The 15,318-nt window shown below is 40.9% G+C and overlaps 1 long non-coding RNA gene across 1 annotated transcript; it reads right to left on the minus strand.

Moving 5' to 3' along the window:
- Positions 1-794: 794 nt before the first annotated feature.
- LOC146761788 (uncharacterized) lies at positions 795-10,968 on the minus strand. The gene is made up of 3 exons (XR_014943407.1): positions 10,551-10,968; positions 10,377-10,437; positions 795-7,291 (listed from the first exon to the last, which is right to left on the minus strand). It is a non-coding gene; the product is annotated as an uncharacterized LOC146761788 (long non-coding RNA).
- Between the last annotated feature and the right edge of the window lie 4,350 nt (positions 10,969-15,318).

The raw sequence follows: 15,318 nt of genomic DNA on the forward strand, positions 1-15,318 counted from the left end.
ACCCATTAAACATCACCATCACAGTCCTTTTGTGCTGGCCATAGAAATCACTGGCTGTAGTTGTAAGAGTGGGCCCTTGCAAATAAGAGGGCCAGAGTGGCCATGATTGTATTGTTGCTTTTATTCTCTTGTCTTTTGAGAGCTTTGTTCACCAGTTTGATGCTGAATCCACTTTTCTGAATTTGTAAGTAGGTTGAGTGGTCATTTTTTACTCCTTGGGTGGATGGTGGTTAGAAATACCAGCTGCTGCAGACGTAAGTCAGAGTCATTGGCTCTAGAGATGTTCCAGAGAAAGCCAGGGGCTCTTTGCTGAGATTCCTCTGGGATGAGAACTGAAGGCTTCAAACTCTTTGTGTACATTATTGTCCAGAGCTGATACTCGGTGACATTTCCAGCACTTAGGTTTGTTCAAAGCAGTTGGTTGGACAAAGCCAGGGAGCTTTTATTTCATAATACACCATACAATGGCCACTTGCAGAACTGTAAACTGTCACACAACTGCCCAGGTCTAGATAGGAATATTAGACTGCTGAAAGGGAGATCAGTGACAGAGGGCAGCAGATTAAGCCTTCCATTAACTGAACTTGTTTTACCTTCGTTGTATTTTGAATAGCTGTGATTTGCATCCTTCTTCTTCCTTGCCTGGGTGTGACCATCCCTGTACTGCAAACTCAGCTTTTCATGTTAAATGCTTCTGCTCCTATAGTGTTTGGAGTTTGTACTGTAAAATGCAGTAAAAAGCATGATTCATTTTACAATTTAAAATGAAAGCAAACAGGAAATGTATTTAAAATATGCCTGTTTGTAATGGTAGAATTCACATCTCCAAGTACTTTTACGGAGAAGCATTTATCCTCCCATAAAACAGAGGTGCTAGATGGGCGTGCAATCAATTCTCAATTATCCACGAGCAGTTTATCCAGGTTGTGGATTAACTGTGCTGTGGAGGCTCTGACACTTAGCTGGTACTGTGCAGGGGGGTCCAGCTCCACTTGGAAGTGCAAGTACAGCATTCCAGTCCAAAGCTTTGGTGAACTCTGTGTGGCAACATCGAAGCATATGTGCCAACTCCAGCAACATTCATCCTTGTGGTTGTGGTGTTGCAAACATGCCTTGGGTTGCACACTAGCTAATACATCCTCTTGGAGTGAAGTGCAGAAATACCTAAGAGATTGTGCAAAAGCCAGGTTGTATCTGGCAAAGCCAGAGCTGAATTAGAGCTAATAAGTCTGGCTAAACTTAAGTTGACTCTATCTGGAGTCAATCACAAAGCTGACCAGTCTTCACTTTCAATGTATGCAGTGTGCTAAAAGATATGCAGGCTATGTCTCAGCTGTGTTACTGGGAGTGACTCTGAGCTTCCATCTCTGGGTGCCTCCCAGAGTTTGTCCCAGGGACCTACTGAGCTGAAAGCTGGAAATGTAGCAGTTCCTTTCTCCCTCTTCTCTATCCTTCTGTACAAAAGAATGGTTCTGTTCCCCAGGTTAGGTCCAGTAACAACTCAAGACTCTGGTACTGCCTTACCTTTGACACCACAGTTACTAAAATTATGTAGGAAACACATGGATGACATAAGGGCATTTCAAGTGTGTTTGTCACACATGGACTGTCTTCTGGAAATTAACTTCTACTGGGATGGTCTGGAGATGACCGTGTAGTAGAAGTGTCATCTGTTGTGTCAGCACAATCCTGTGTATACCATCATGAAGTCCATGACATTGTAATTTGGAAAGGATTAGGCCAAATATATTGCTAAAGCTAAAACCACACATGTTTATGCACTTGATTTGACTGAGCATATTTCCACCTTTTCTGCTTAAATTCTCCATCCTTTTCTGCTTAATTTCCCAATCTTTATATGGTAATAAAGAAACTGGATATGTCACAAAAATATTGGAGGGGAAAAAGCCATAAATGAGTCACTGAAGATACTGATAAGATCATTGATATGGAGCTGATCCATAGCTTCCAGCCTTCCTGTTTTTCTATTCCCACTCTTCTTGCAGCTTCTCAGGCCCAGCTATGTCCCTTCTCAGTGTTCAGAGGTGGACCAGAGAGATTTCTTCACCTCCCTCTTGTGCATACATAGGGCAGAGTCACTGTGCCAGGATGTCACAAAGTCTTCAGCACCTACAACAACCCCTAACAATTCTCAGAGCATCCAAAATGTCTTATCACACTCCTGTCTTGGTGACAAATTGAAACGGCAGTTTGATTATTCCCACCTTTCCAAATAAAGAATTGGGCCTTGCTTCCCCTGGACTTCAGTGGAAGCAGACCTGACCTCGGGGTATATTTAGAGCAAGTAAGTAGCAGCTGTTTTCCCAGTGTTTATTTTATATTTCAGGTTTAGGCATTTGCAAGTGCGGTTTCAGTTGGACTTTGTATAGTTAGGGTTGTGACTAACAATAACAACAGGCGAAGCTGTGACTTTGCCCCAGTGCCGGAACAAGAGGCCACCCTCTCCCTAGAGTCATGTAGAAGGCACATGGTGACTCACACCCTCGTAATTCCTCTTCTGGGTTTCCCCTCACTCTGCTGGAAAGGAACTGTTTTCTGTTCTATACTTGTATTTGCACGTGGTTTCAGCCATACTGATCCCATAGATGTGAAGTGTTCCCAGGGTCCACTTGCACAAAAGCCCCACAGATTAGAGGGCTTAGCATTAGAGGGAAGGTGAGCACTGCTATAATGCGGGACACAAAGCCCCATTTCATTCTGTCTGGTGTACAAACCAGATTTTCTTCATGCTGGAAGGCAGTGTTTTGGGGTGAGAATACTAGCCTGTGTATTGATTTCAAGGTGCACCATGAATGCACCTTCATTGATTCCACGTGACAGCACAAGCCCAGTATGCTGGTCAATTAATTACACAAGGTATCACGGAGCCTTTTTCTGACGCAGCCTCACACTCCAGTTTTAATCATTCATTTATGAAGCCATTTACTTCCTTTCAGAGGTACCATCCACAGGTCAAATGGATTCTAGAACATGCATGTCTTGGCTTCTTGTGTCGTTATGGTATTGTAGCATTCACCCCGATCTGCATTCAGCAGTGACCTGCAGAGTATCTTTGTGATTAATGAGGGTGAAAGGCTTTGAAAACTCCTGGATATTTTGCAAGCTTCTGTCAAGTCTACTTGGCCGTGTTGTTCCTCCACGTCATGCTCAGAGTCCCTGAATATAGCTAGGGGTATCCATTTGGAGAACAGATCAAATAGACTTTCTTGGACTCTGCTTTCTTCAAGACGTGGTAGTACGTCTTCCTGGTATTTCTTACAAGTTCTGCTACTCATCACCTCCACATTTCTCTCTGATGGATTCATATTTGGAGAACTGCCTTTGCCAGTGATATGACTACTTCCAAAGCACTGGCATGTCTGTGCTAGGTGATTGCTAGACTGGAGGATTATCTCTATATCATGCACATTAAAGTTCTTGTTTTCTCAATAAAATGCATATAGGTTCATCAAACAACATAAGATCTAATGGACAGCCAAATGCACTTTGTTGATTTCCTTTGCCCTGCAAGATCACACACAGCACTTTAGAGCCAAATCTAATCTAAGATGTGGCAGATAGAAGACAAACTTTTGAAAAGTGTTTAGCCGTTGTTTCCTCAGACAAAAATTTTAACTATTTTTGAACATTTTGACTTATATTCTTATAATTCTCATTTATACTATGATCTGTCCATCACATCATTCAGAAAGAATGCTTCTACCATTGATGGTCAGCTAGCAACCTGTGGGACAAAGGATCTCTCTACTGTGCCATCACCTGTATACAAACAGGAAAACCAGCCATATGTCTCACTGACTCCTTACTACCTACTTAAACTGCTCGCAGGATCCAAGTAAAACCTACCTTTGGTCACCCTACTCTTTGCCTGGGCTCTAGTGTTCGGTGCTGCAACTCAGCAGTGGGTAATCAATGATTATGGTTTCAGCATGAGAGATTCACCCTCTAGCACTGATCATGGCTGTCTTTTCTCATCCAGATGGAAGGTTGCATTGTCCCTGCTCTTTGTCCCCCTTGCTGGCTTCCCGCACAGCTTCAATTTAGGATGCAGCACAAATGGCACAGACTGTGAAATGAAGCTTGTTGGCTCTGATCTGAGAGCAATGGCGTGCTTCCTTCACCTCCACAAAAAATGCAGTAGAAAATACCCATAATCTGAGGCCTTGAGACTAACTAACTCAGTATAGTGGATCATGCAGACCGTCTTTGGAAGTACTCAGACACCACTTATGTGAGAACTGACTGGGGAACTTGTCTAGTGCTGGCACTCTGAGTAGGTGTAGGCTGTTTTTCCATCCAAAGCATTTAACTAAGCAGCCTGTCAGAACTAGGATTAGACCGCAAGCTAAGAAGTTTCCAGGGTTTGTGGTTAACTCTCATGGGATGCCATTGGTGCTGTGCACTTTAGTTACTTCTTAAAAAACAAACAAACAACAAAACCTCCAAATAAATGTCCATGAATTTAACGTGACTTTGGGTGAAATTGTTGTTCCTCTCAGCTGTCCTCTTTCTCTCTGTGCAGTGCTCAGGCTGCTCCCCCCTGCCCAAGACACCTCCATCCCCACTGCCTACTGGGAGCATGGGGACAGCCATAGCATGGGCAGGCGGTCGCAGGCCTACAGCATTGCCTGCACTGTGAGAGCGGTCCAAGCTCCGCGTCCGAGGGCAGTGTTGGCTCATGGTGAGTTTTATCTTCTTTCTGAGCTCCCTGTCCCAGTACATAAACAAATTTGTTTTTGTTTTAAGACTTTCCCACACAAGTGCCTGCCAAGTTCAGAGGACTGCTCTTTGAGATTGATCTGGAAGATTTTTTGGAACGGGGGATGAGATTATATAATAAATTCGGTTAGTCTCAGCGAGGCAGTGGGGAGATGCTGTTTCAGATTGCTACATAACAGCCAAAAGGATTAAGAAAAACTAAAAGAATCCTCAGAGTGTGAGTGGGGAGGAGTTGGGTTTTCGGTTTAGAAAGTCTTGTCTGGAAACATTCACAGAGAAGTCATCTTTACACAGCAGGAAGGATGAAATGTTCTCAGAACAATAAACCTGCATGGATTAATTCCTCCTAGAAATGACCCTCATTCTCTACTCAGACCTTTTTTTCTTGATACACTGCTTGTTGTAAATCTTGTTGTTTATCTACAATACACTAATTTCTACATAATAGACCACTGATGATTTAGAGGATTGTCATTTGTCTTAATGCATGGGACACTATTGAAATTCCTGTTGTTTGCCAGGCATCCTGGCATCCTGGTGCTTGTCATCCACTTCAGGTCTCACTCTCATAAATATCAAGCCCCTCAGATGCAATGATTAGAAAGAGAAGTGCAAGAGAGAGAGAAATTCCTTTATCCTGTCGAAATTTTTCTATTTCCACATAAAGAATTTCTTTTCCAATCTGAGCTCAGTAAAACAAAGTTTTCAGAGAAACAGAAGTTTAAAGGCAGTGTCCAACCTAAGATCTGGCCTGGCATCAGGACGCCATGGCAGCAGCAGGCTGTGAGCTGGTGGGACTGACAGCCCTCTAAAAATAAATGTGATACAAATATATAGTAATAATGATGGCATCATCTAAGAGGCCCATGCATAAATAACTTAATGATGTATTTTGAGAATTTAATGAACTGTATTTGCACACTGCACAGGAAACTGCATCAGTTTTACAGTTGCTTCATAGTTAGATATTTCTTAAAACAGCACTTGGTTTGGTTTCAGAGCTGTAAAGTCCCTGGGAGATAACAGATGTTCCCCAAACTACCTATGGACCATGCAGCAAGAGGTCTATCAAGTGTGTGGCTCAAGGTTTTAAAGAAAGAATTTCAAGATTAACAATCTTTGCTATACAACTGAGCTTACTTCATTTGTGTATGGTCCTTAAATCTCAGAGGGCGTCTTGTTCAGAGCGCGTCTATTTAACTATCCAACCTTTTCCATGGTACTCTGAAAGACAAAAATAAAGACACGTTTATTATATGATATGCCTGTTTACTATGGCTTCCTTTAGTGGGAAGAATTTGTTTTGACTCAAATGTGACACTGAGGGCTGCTCTTTTTGTTTACCAAAAAGCCCCATCCCAGTCAATATTCATTTTGCAAGGTGGGAAGGTGTTTGGGGTTTTCTAGCCACCAGATATCCTAATAATGATGAGATGATCATAGAAGGACGCAGGAGAAAGAAAAGGAAGGCAATCAGCCTGAGAAAAAGTGTGAATGTGGGACTCAATGAGCCCTGTATCTCCTCTCTAATTTTGGATGTTCTGTGGTTCCATGATTGTAACATTTGTGATGTCTCCGTGGCAAATAGTGTTCCCCAGAACTCTTTTCCCCCAGGGCTGTGCTGGGATCTACCTCTTCCATGGTTAAAAATCCCAACTTCAGAATTGCCAGCCAATTTTGGCTATTCTGATTCAGGACTTTCATCATATCCTGTGGATGCTGCTGCAGGTTGGACTCAAGTCCTCATGCTGTTCTTCATCAGCCTGCCTGCAAGCCACATGACACTGGGCTTAGATCTACTGTTCCTCAGGTAGTGATGCTTCAGAAAAGCAAAACAGGTTCCAGAGAAACCTCGAAGGATTTATAAACTTACTTTCTTCAGGCTGTGGAGCTGATTACTCACTAGGTGATTTTTCTTTCTTCTGAGTCAGTGTTGAACAAGTAGCTGGCTGGACTCATCATTAGCGGAGGATGTGATGTTCTGGTTCTGCCTTCTGCATAAGCTTTCTGTTGGAGGTCCTGGCTGCTTTTCCTTAGGCAGAAACAGTCTGGTTTTGAGAAAGTGAGGTCAACCAATTCAGCCATCCGTGCTTATCTGTGCAGCATCATTTGGTTATGTTGGCCATAGCTTTTAGTTTTTAACTGTTCTGTGGTGTTGCCAAGCATTTTAAACAAGAGTGACAAATTTCATTTGGAAGTAGATTGCCCCAGTGCTATGTAGTCTGCAACTACTTCTTTGGGCTGTTTTCCAGCTGCCTTAAGCCAGTCAACTCCTGTGACACTCTTAGATGAGTTATCATGTCAGATGAATGCAATGTCAAAATCATCGTTAGTGTTAGGGAGGATGGATATGTGCCATTCTGTAAAAACCTGGGGAACAAGTTATGCTCCATCACTTCATAAAAGGGGAAAAAGCACTTTCTCCATTTATTAGATATGATTTATACTAACAGCCAAAGCAGGTATCCCTGTGATTACTTCTGTAATGAGACACTTACTTCCTTCAGATGCATTAATTTAACTTTAGGCTGCCATCGAGTACTTGGAAAATCTGAAAAACAAGACAGGCGATGAACTTCTTCCCACTTTTGCCCTTTTTTAGCGTGTGTGGTTAGAAAAAATATTTTACAGCATATGTTCGCCAAATTGCAAGCCAATCTGCTCCAGTTGTAAAAGCTTACTGTGTTATGTATCATTCCCTGGAATCAGAGCTAATGAAACTTGACACAATAATATGGTCAAATATAGCCCCTATGAATAAAACTGTTGCTTTTCTCATAGCGGTTACTCCAAGAAAACAAAGACTAAGAGTTCATGCCCCAGTTTTCTTTTGGACCCTATATAGCAAGAATGTTCATAAGATGTCTTTAAATATAGTTCTTACTTCCTGAACTGTGCTCCTGCTGGGAAGACTCATAGGCAGTATAATAAGATGATGCAGCCTCATAAAAAGGCAAATTCCAGAAAAATGTACATCCACATGCTTCTAACTGTGCCCAGCTTCTACTAGTTATACAGATCATCACTTCCTGCAGTTACTGCTAGAAATCTTGGTCTTTTGGTCATGCCATCATGTTTTTAAATGCACTGTAAGAAAACAGAATCTCTACATGCCTATTCAGTTTGGTGGGGAAAATAGTCCTGAAGTAATCCAATAGAAATTATTCATCAGTTTTGACCTGCTCAGTGTGAAAGAGGCTTGTTGTTCAATTAAATGGTATCTGTACTAGATATCAAGGCACTGGTTCTAGCTCTCTGAGCTATATTCTCAGAAGTGACACGAAGTCAGTGGAGGTGATTCTCCTACTCCTCTGGAAACCTGACCAAAGAATCATCGATCCAGTTCAAATCCCCATGCTGTGGGCAGGGCTGCCCCCCAGCAGCTCAGCTGCCCATGTCCCCATCCAACCTGCCCTTGAGCATTTCCAGGGATGGGGCACCACCCCATTGCACCACCAGTGCCTCACTACACTCTGAGTAACAAATTTCTGCTGAATATCTGGTCTGAATCCACACTTTTTCATTTTAAACACTGTATCTCTTATCCTATCACTACACCACCTGATACGTCCCTCCTCATCTTTTCTGTAAGCCCTCTTTGTGTACTGGAAGTCTCCCTGACCCTTCGAATTACACTGAGTTACTTCTGATCTGAATAAATGAGGTATCCATCTTTGCTTCGATATGAGACAAGAATTTAGTCCTGAAAAACACAGATCTAGCAAATAGCAAGTACCCTGCCTCCTCAGATCAGTCTTGCTCACTTGTTGGTGATGCACTGTGTCCTCATGAGCCAGAGAAATGGGTGTTAAAGGTATGGTTGCTCCTCATGTGACTCCCTCGGTCCTTAAAATATTGAGAAGAATCAAGATTGAATATAAAAAGTTGTTTCTCTTGGAGAGTTCTAAAGTACTCAGGAATTGCCAAAGAAAGAAAGAATATGTTGCCAATGCAATAAATGTCTAGTATGTTGCTACTCAGCCAGAGCTCTTGCATCACAGTCCCTCTTAGACTGTATAAACCTGCAGTTACTTCCAAAGTCTACCACAGCCGCAGCATTCTCAAGCAGATTCCTCTCAGCACCATGCCTAAGATAAGCAATTACTAGGGGAACATGCAGATAGAATGAAAGGCAGGGAAGTTGTCTTCTTTTTCTTGGAATGAGTATTACTTTATTTTGATAGATGGACTCCATAAGCTTTCTGGAGTAGGAATAGAAAGAATAGTTTTGTGTGTCAGGTTGTTATGCTGATTTACACAGAGGCACCCTGATAATTTCAATATTGTTGTCTAGGCTTTTTTTAATGTAGTTTTCTGCTTTCTTTTCTATCTAATTCCCACTGAATGAAAGGTTTCCATGTGCTGTCAGCCCTTTCCACTTCACCCATTTGGTTCAAGAGCACGTTTGCTGAACTCCCTAGCATCTCATGTTTATTTTCTTGTACTAAGTTTGAGTGTGAAATTAAAACATTTCATTTGTCCTTGGCAAGTTAAAATGAGCATTATTTATACAGCACAGTAGGGGTCTGTAGCTCTTTATGAACAAAAAGAAACTGAAATATCGTGGCATGGGGCAATGTGCGGCCAAGGAGTGGATCTTCTTGACCACGCCAGGCATGGTGGAGCAAGTATAGGCAGAGCTTACATACTTAGTTCCATTAGGTGCCTTAGGCTATGTGCTCTGCTCCTCAAGGCTGTTCTGTCTAATCAGGGCACATTTGTGTTATTCTGAGAAGACTTTGCAGAGCATCTTGTTGCCACTTACATTTCTGGCACCAGCTCTCACTAACACTGCCAGCTGGATTTTATGACGCCTCATTGGGGTGTTGCCAGCAGTCAGGTCACAGTGCCATAGACCTCCAGGTGAAAAAACTGCCTATCTTCAGCTCTGCAGGTAAGTTTTTATAGTCTTTACAGAACTCCAGGTAGGTTTTTCTTGTAGCTGAAACAAATAGCACCAGGGAAGTTCACCACACTGATGATTCAGCTCTGTTGTCATAAAGCTGAATTGTGTTGTTAGAATGCCGTTACATATTTTAAATATTTCCATATAGCTTTGTTAGTTACAAGTGAATTCTGTTTCAGAAATCCTTTATGCATTCAACTGTAATTAATTTTAACTTGATGTTGAGGCTGAAAGCCCACATTCAAAAGGCATCTGCAGTCTCTCCTAGTCTAGTAACAGAGACAGAAGATCCATCCCATTGCTAAATTTAAGGTGGGAATGGCCATAATAAATTGTGAAATTTTCAAGAAACTGAGACAAGCAGGAAGTGAAAATAGAACAATACACCACTTCTTTACACACATTTCCTAGAGTATGTGCACACACACCCACTAATGCCTCACTGCAAAATACTCCTACAAATAAGCTGTGTCCAGCCTCTTGTCAAGTTTCACCCCTTTATTAACACCTGCAGTTTCCTGAAAAATCAGCACTGCTTCCAAAGAATCAAGATTAAATCAAATTACAGCAATAATCAAGTCTATGTTAAGTTGCAGCAATTTTGTGAAGGTGGTTTAGTGTTGGAGCACTACCATGAATGAAATTTCTTCTCATTTTACTCCTTTGCTATGGTGCTAGATAAGAGTTACATTTATGTACAAGTAATTTACTATACATTGTTATAACTTACCTTTCAGTTTTATGCCATGAATTTAAGTATACGTCAAAATCAGACCGTTCCACTTTTAAGCCTGTCATAAAAACATTAAACATACTTTGCTGAAGACATGAAAAAAGTGTTCAGTCACGTGAATGTCTCTCCATTCTCCCCAGACATGAAAAAGTGCAAGTGGGAAACGCTCACCTAATGTACAAAAGTAATGTCTAATAGCTGGAAAAGGTCTGAAGATCCTTTCAGCTGCAGGTTAGAGAGATGGTTATCGCTGGGAGGACATTCCTCATCTTTTCCATATGTTCAAAATAAACTGTCTTCTGCGACTCCGAAGCTCCCTTGGCAGGAGAGGAGAAGTGTTGAAATATCGTATTTCACAATTTTCCAGACCAAATGCTAACTTATCTGAACGATACATTGCTGTATGATGCAGTAAATAAGCTCCCCAGTCCTCTGGAAGTAGATAATAACTTTAAGTTTTCATTGCTTTATAGTCAAAGAGATATCTCGCAGTTATCATAAATGTTGAGCAAACAGTGATATGGAGCCAAGGATCTTTTCTTTTGTTTGTAGAGAATATTTTAATTTCTGTGCCTTGAAGGCAGACAGTTATTCCCCTCTCATCTGTATGGCAATCGACAACGAAGTGAAACACTTTGATGTTACAGTGGATGAGACATCGCTGACTACAAGAAAAAATCTGTTCTTTTTAACATAGCTTTAACTTCCATGTTATTTGAAATAAAAAAGCAGTATGGGTGGCAGCGTTTGATACTGGCAATGTGCAGAAGCTTTTGTCCTACCGTGTTATGTGTGATGGTAATTCTGAGTAATTCTTAGGGGATCACGTCATCTGATTTGCACATTTCTTTGGGTGTGTACACAAGCTCTTGTGAATTTCTCATTACAAAATATTCCCAGAGAACTCACACTGTTCACAATCATTCCATCTCTGTAAGGGAGGGTGGGTAGCATTTTGGTACATATTTGTTGCTTCTTTCGCAACCATCTTTCCTGTGATTTCATGTGCTTTAACAAGTGTGACTTGAGCAAATAGAAGTGTGTAAGTAAAATTTAAACTAAGCTTTAAATCATGACGGCTCTGTCAGCTTTCAGAATCCTGTGAACTAGACTGATTGATCCCAGTCTGTGCATAGTACAGACATTATTCGGACAATGATATATACATCAGATAAGATCATTATAATTACAAAGATTTTTCCTATTGAGGTTCACCATAGCAGCAGCTCTTTTGGTAAGCAAATGACATTGAAAATTATTTTCAAGCACCTCCTTGCTTTCATCCTTATACATTCATTTTTGTGTTGTTTTTAACAAAATTAAGGACATTTTTTTGCTAAAAGAACTGCGTAAGTATAATATGTTATTATTTTTAAAATCAAGATGTTGAGATTCCACCTGAAAAAAGAAGGAGTGGGAAAGCGTGGGAAGGTTCCTGCACTGGGATCTTAATTCATGAGGGACCCATCAGAAGATCTGTCTATTAGTGAAGTGCTGATGAAAGAGGTTATGGGCTCCATATGGACAATGAACAATGCCAAGTCATTGGGACTGTATGGTATCTACCCAGTGGTTGTACAGGAATCCAAGAATGAAATAACTGGACTTTGATGTTTAATCTCACATTTGAAACTAGTGTGGTGTCTGAAGACTGGAAGTTGGCAAAATAACACCATTTTTAAATTGTGTAAATAACAACAAAAAAGGCCTAACAAAAAAAAAAAAAAAAGCAACAAAAACCAACAAAAAAACACTTTTGTTCAAGGGGTTTTGAAGAGAACTACAGATTAGTAATCGCCATGTCTGCACTTGGGCAAATCTGTAAAAACATGAATTATAAATGTGGACACACTGAGAAACATAAATAATAAATGTGGACAAACATGCTGTCCTGAAAAGACAGCGTGATGTTTGTCAAGAGAGTTCTGTTTGTCAAGAGAGTTCTAGCATTAAAATTCCACTGAAATCTTATTTCTCTGACAGAGACAACTAGTATATAGAGAAGTGATGTTCCACTGCTTTAGTCAATTGGATTCTTAAACGTCTTTTGGCAACACCATTACCATCACCTAGAAACACTAAAAAAATATAGGATATGCGGTCCTTATATGCAGAAATAATTACTGGAAAGATAGGAAACAGAGAGTAGAAAAAATGGCCTATTTCCACAGCTGGGATGTTATCAGCAGAGTTCCAGATGGTCTGTTCTAAAACTCATGATCAAAATATCCATACAGGATCTGGAAAAGAGCGTAATCGTAAGATAACTCTGGTAATGCAGCTAGGCTGCTCAGAATAGTAAGGTGATGGCTGACAGAACAACTGTGGAGAATTGTGCAAGAATGGGTGGTAAAACGGAAGACAAGATTCCATGTAAATAAACATAAGGTGGTGAACATTAGAGAAGGAATTTGAAAATCCCATGTATAACACTAAGGGTCAGGTAGTTACCAGTTCTGTTCAAGATGTCAGGCTTGTAACAGTTACATGAAAAGACCACGTGCTCGTGCAAAACCAAACAAAATGTTAGAAAAACAGAGGGAAAGTGTGGCAGTATGTACATTTCCACACTGTCTGTGTCTTAGGTCTCAGTTATACCAGCATACTCTTAATGTTATTCTATTCTAGTTGATTTTAAATTGCTATTTTTATTTCTAATGCTTATTTGTTTGTTTAATTTTAATTTTGAATCTCCCTACCAAAACTAAACACCGCAAATTCTCTGGGGCATGGACATTACGCTGTGCTGTTTAGACATTGCCTAGCTCAGAGTGTTGCTGACCCCACTGCAGGGGTGTGCTTTTGCAAATAAAAGATGAGAGTCAAGGGTTGTTGGAGGTGAAACCCTGATTCTAGATGGTTCTTTGGTATTTGTTTCTGTTATTATTATTATCATTATTATTTGAGTTAAAATAATAATAATAATAAAAAAAAAGCATTAGTTCACCTCATTAAAATAAAAGAGAAAAATCTGAGAAATGTGACTCAGCAGCCAAAGTCTGATAATTCACCTTGAAATCTTATTGGCTATCTTCTTGAGAGGTGTAAATCTTCCTTTAGTTGGCTTTTATTTCTGAATTTGGCTCTGCTCCTGGAAATCTTCCCTGAGAGGCCTCCATTGCTATAAATGTTGCAAAAGGAGCCTTGCGATTGGCAATATCATTCTAATTATTTTTCTGATGGGTCAAGAGTTGCTTTGTGGCCATCTCAAGAGAGCCGTGGTGTTGTATTCCTAATTCATCATTTGGAGTCATTCTGGACATCAGGCTCTTGCTGCCAATCAAAACAACTGTGTGTCTCAGGGCCGAGCTGTCAGTCTGTCCACGTCTTTGCAAACAAAACTGGTTTTCCATCTGATGGCTGTGATACAACACAACGAATTCCCTGATGGGAAGGCAATGGGAAAGTGAAACTTTAAAGAAAAGAAATGGAGAAGGGAGGCTTGGCCATGGGAACCTGGGAGGAACAGTTGTAACAAGTGTGCCCCGGTGGCGCAGTGGTTAAAGACGCCGCCTTGCAACACTGGGGCCCGGGTGTTCGAATCCCCCCTGTGGCGCAAGTGGTAGAAGTGCCGCTCTGCTACACAGAGGCTCGAATTCCGGGGGCTGGACTCGATGATCTCTAAGGTCCCTTCCAACCCGCACGAAACTATGAAACTATGAAACTGACCTTTGCCTGAGCTCTTGTTCTGGGATCCCCATCTAAGAAACATCTTCATCACTCTGGTTTTGGAAGAAGACCCAGCTGCCCACTGCACACTCTTCTAAATGGAGGATGGGTCTTGTATTCCCACAGGTCTGGGACAAAATAATGTAATAAGTATCTAGCTTTGCTTGGATGAATGAATCGAATGCCTGGGATGTTCTTTTGAGAAAGAAATTCGGTCAGGAGCACATAGTGAAGGCTCTGTCTGAAAGTGGATCAGATCATTTTTACTGTAACAAGGCAGGAATTTCAAGCTAGACCACTAGAAGAAGTCATCTAGGCAAAAAAAAGAAAAGAAACCCCACAGAGCTCAAATACAATTGTTAGTTTTACTCTGAGGTCTGTCCTGTGCACAATCCAACTTGCAGGCACCACAGAGGTGCTCAAAGCAAGGAAGCTGATAAATGAATGAATATGAGGGGGCAGGAAATGTTGATGCCAACTTAATTGGGTGCAGTTCTCAGACTCCACTGTAACCTTTGAGCTCTGACTTTAACAAAATGTTATACAACCCTGCACAACACACCCACAGCATTTAGCAGCTGGGGGAAGGAGAAGGGAAAGGAAGAGAAAAGGGGTAAATAACATGGTGGCTTACTTTGTTTTTAGTTCAACATTTATCTTTAAATATTTTTTTTCCCTCTGAATTAGTTTCAATAAAACCTGCATTGCTCGTGGAGCTCCTTCAATAAAAAAGTCACTGTTTGTTATACGATAACACTGAACAGACTCCAGGCACTCCATTTTCTTATCTTAGATATACAGTGGAGCATAACTCAAGAAAAGGGGAGAAGTTAATGCATCTGTAACACTAGGTAACAGAAGCAACAGTAGCATGTTAGTGTAGTAATAACTCTCACATGTGGAATATCTGAAGATGGGTTTTATTGAATTCAGTTTATTTTACCAGGATAAACCCTTGAGATATGGATCTCATTTACAAGATGGTGTTGGCAAGAAGGGAGATTATTACAAGCACATGTGGAAGATAAGTATACAACAAAAAGTGAAAGACCTGTTTATATTCTTAATTAGAATCCTTTTTATCACCAAAACATGAAGTGAAAAGGAAGGCATTAGATATAACTACTTCTTGTTGGTATTTATAGCAGCAGCACTTCCTATTTGTGTAGCACATTTATTCCCTGGGTGTCTAAATGGTGATCAAACTAAAGGCAAAATGTTCTCCTTTGGCATACATCAGGCCTGGCTAAGCCTCTTGGTCCATGTGGAG

Source organism: Coturnix japonica, chromosome 2 (genome assembly GCF_054131305.1).
Source record: "Coturnix japonica strain WE chromosome 2, WE-NBRP24, whole genome shotgun sequence".
Taxonomy (NCBI): Eukaryota; Metazoa; Chordata; class Aves; order Galliformes; family Phasianidae; genus Coturnix; species Coturnix japonica.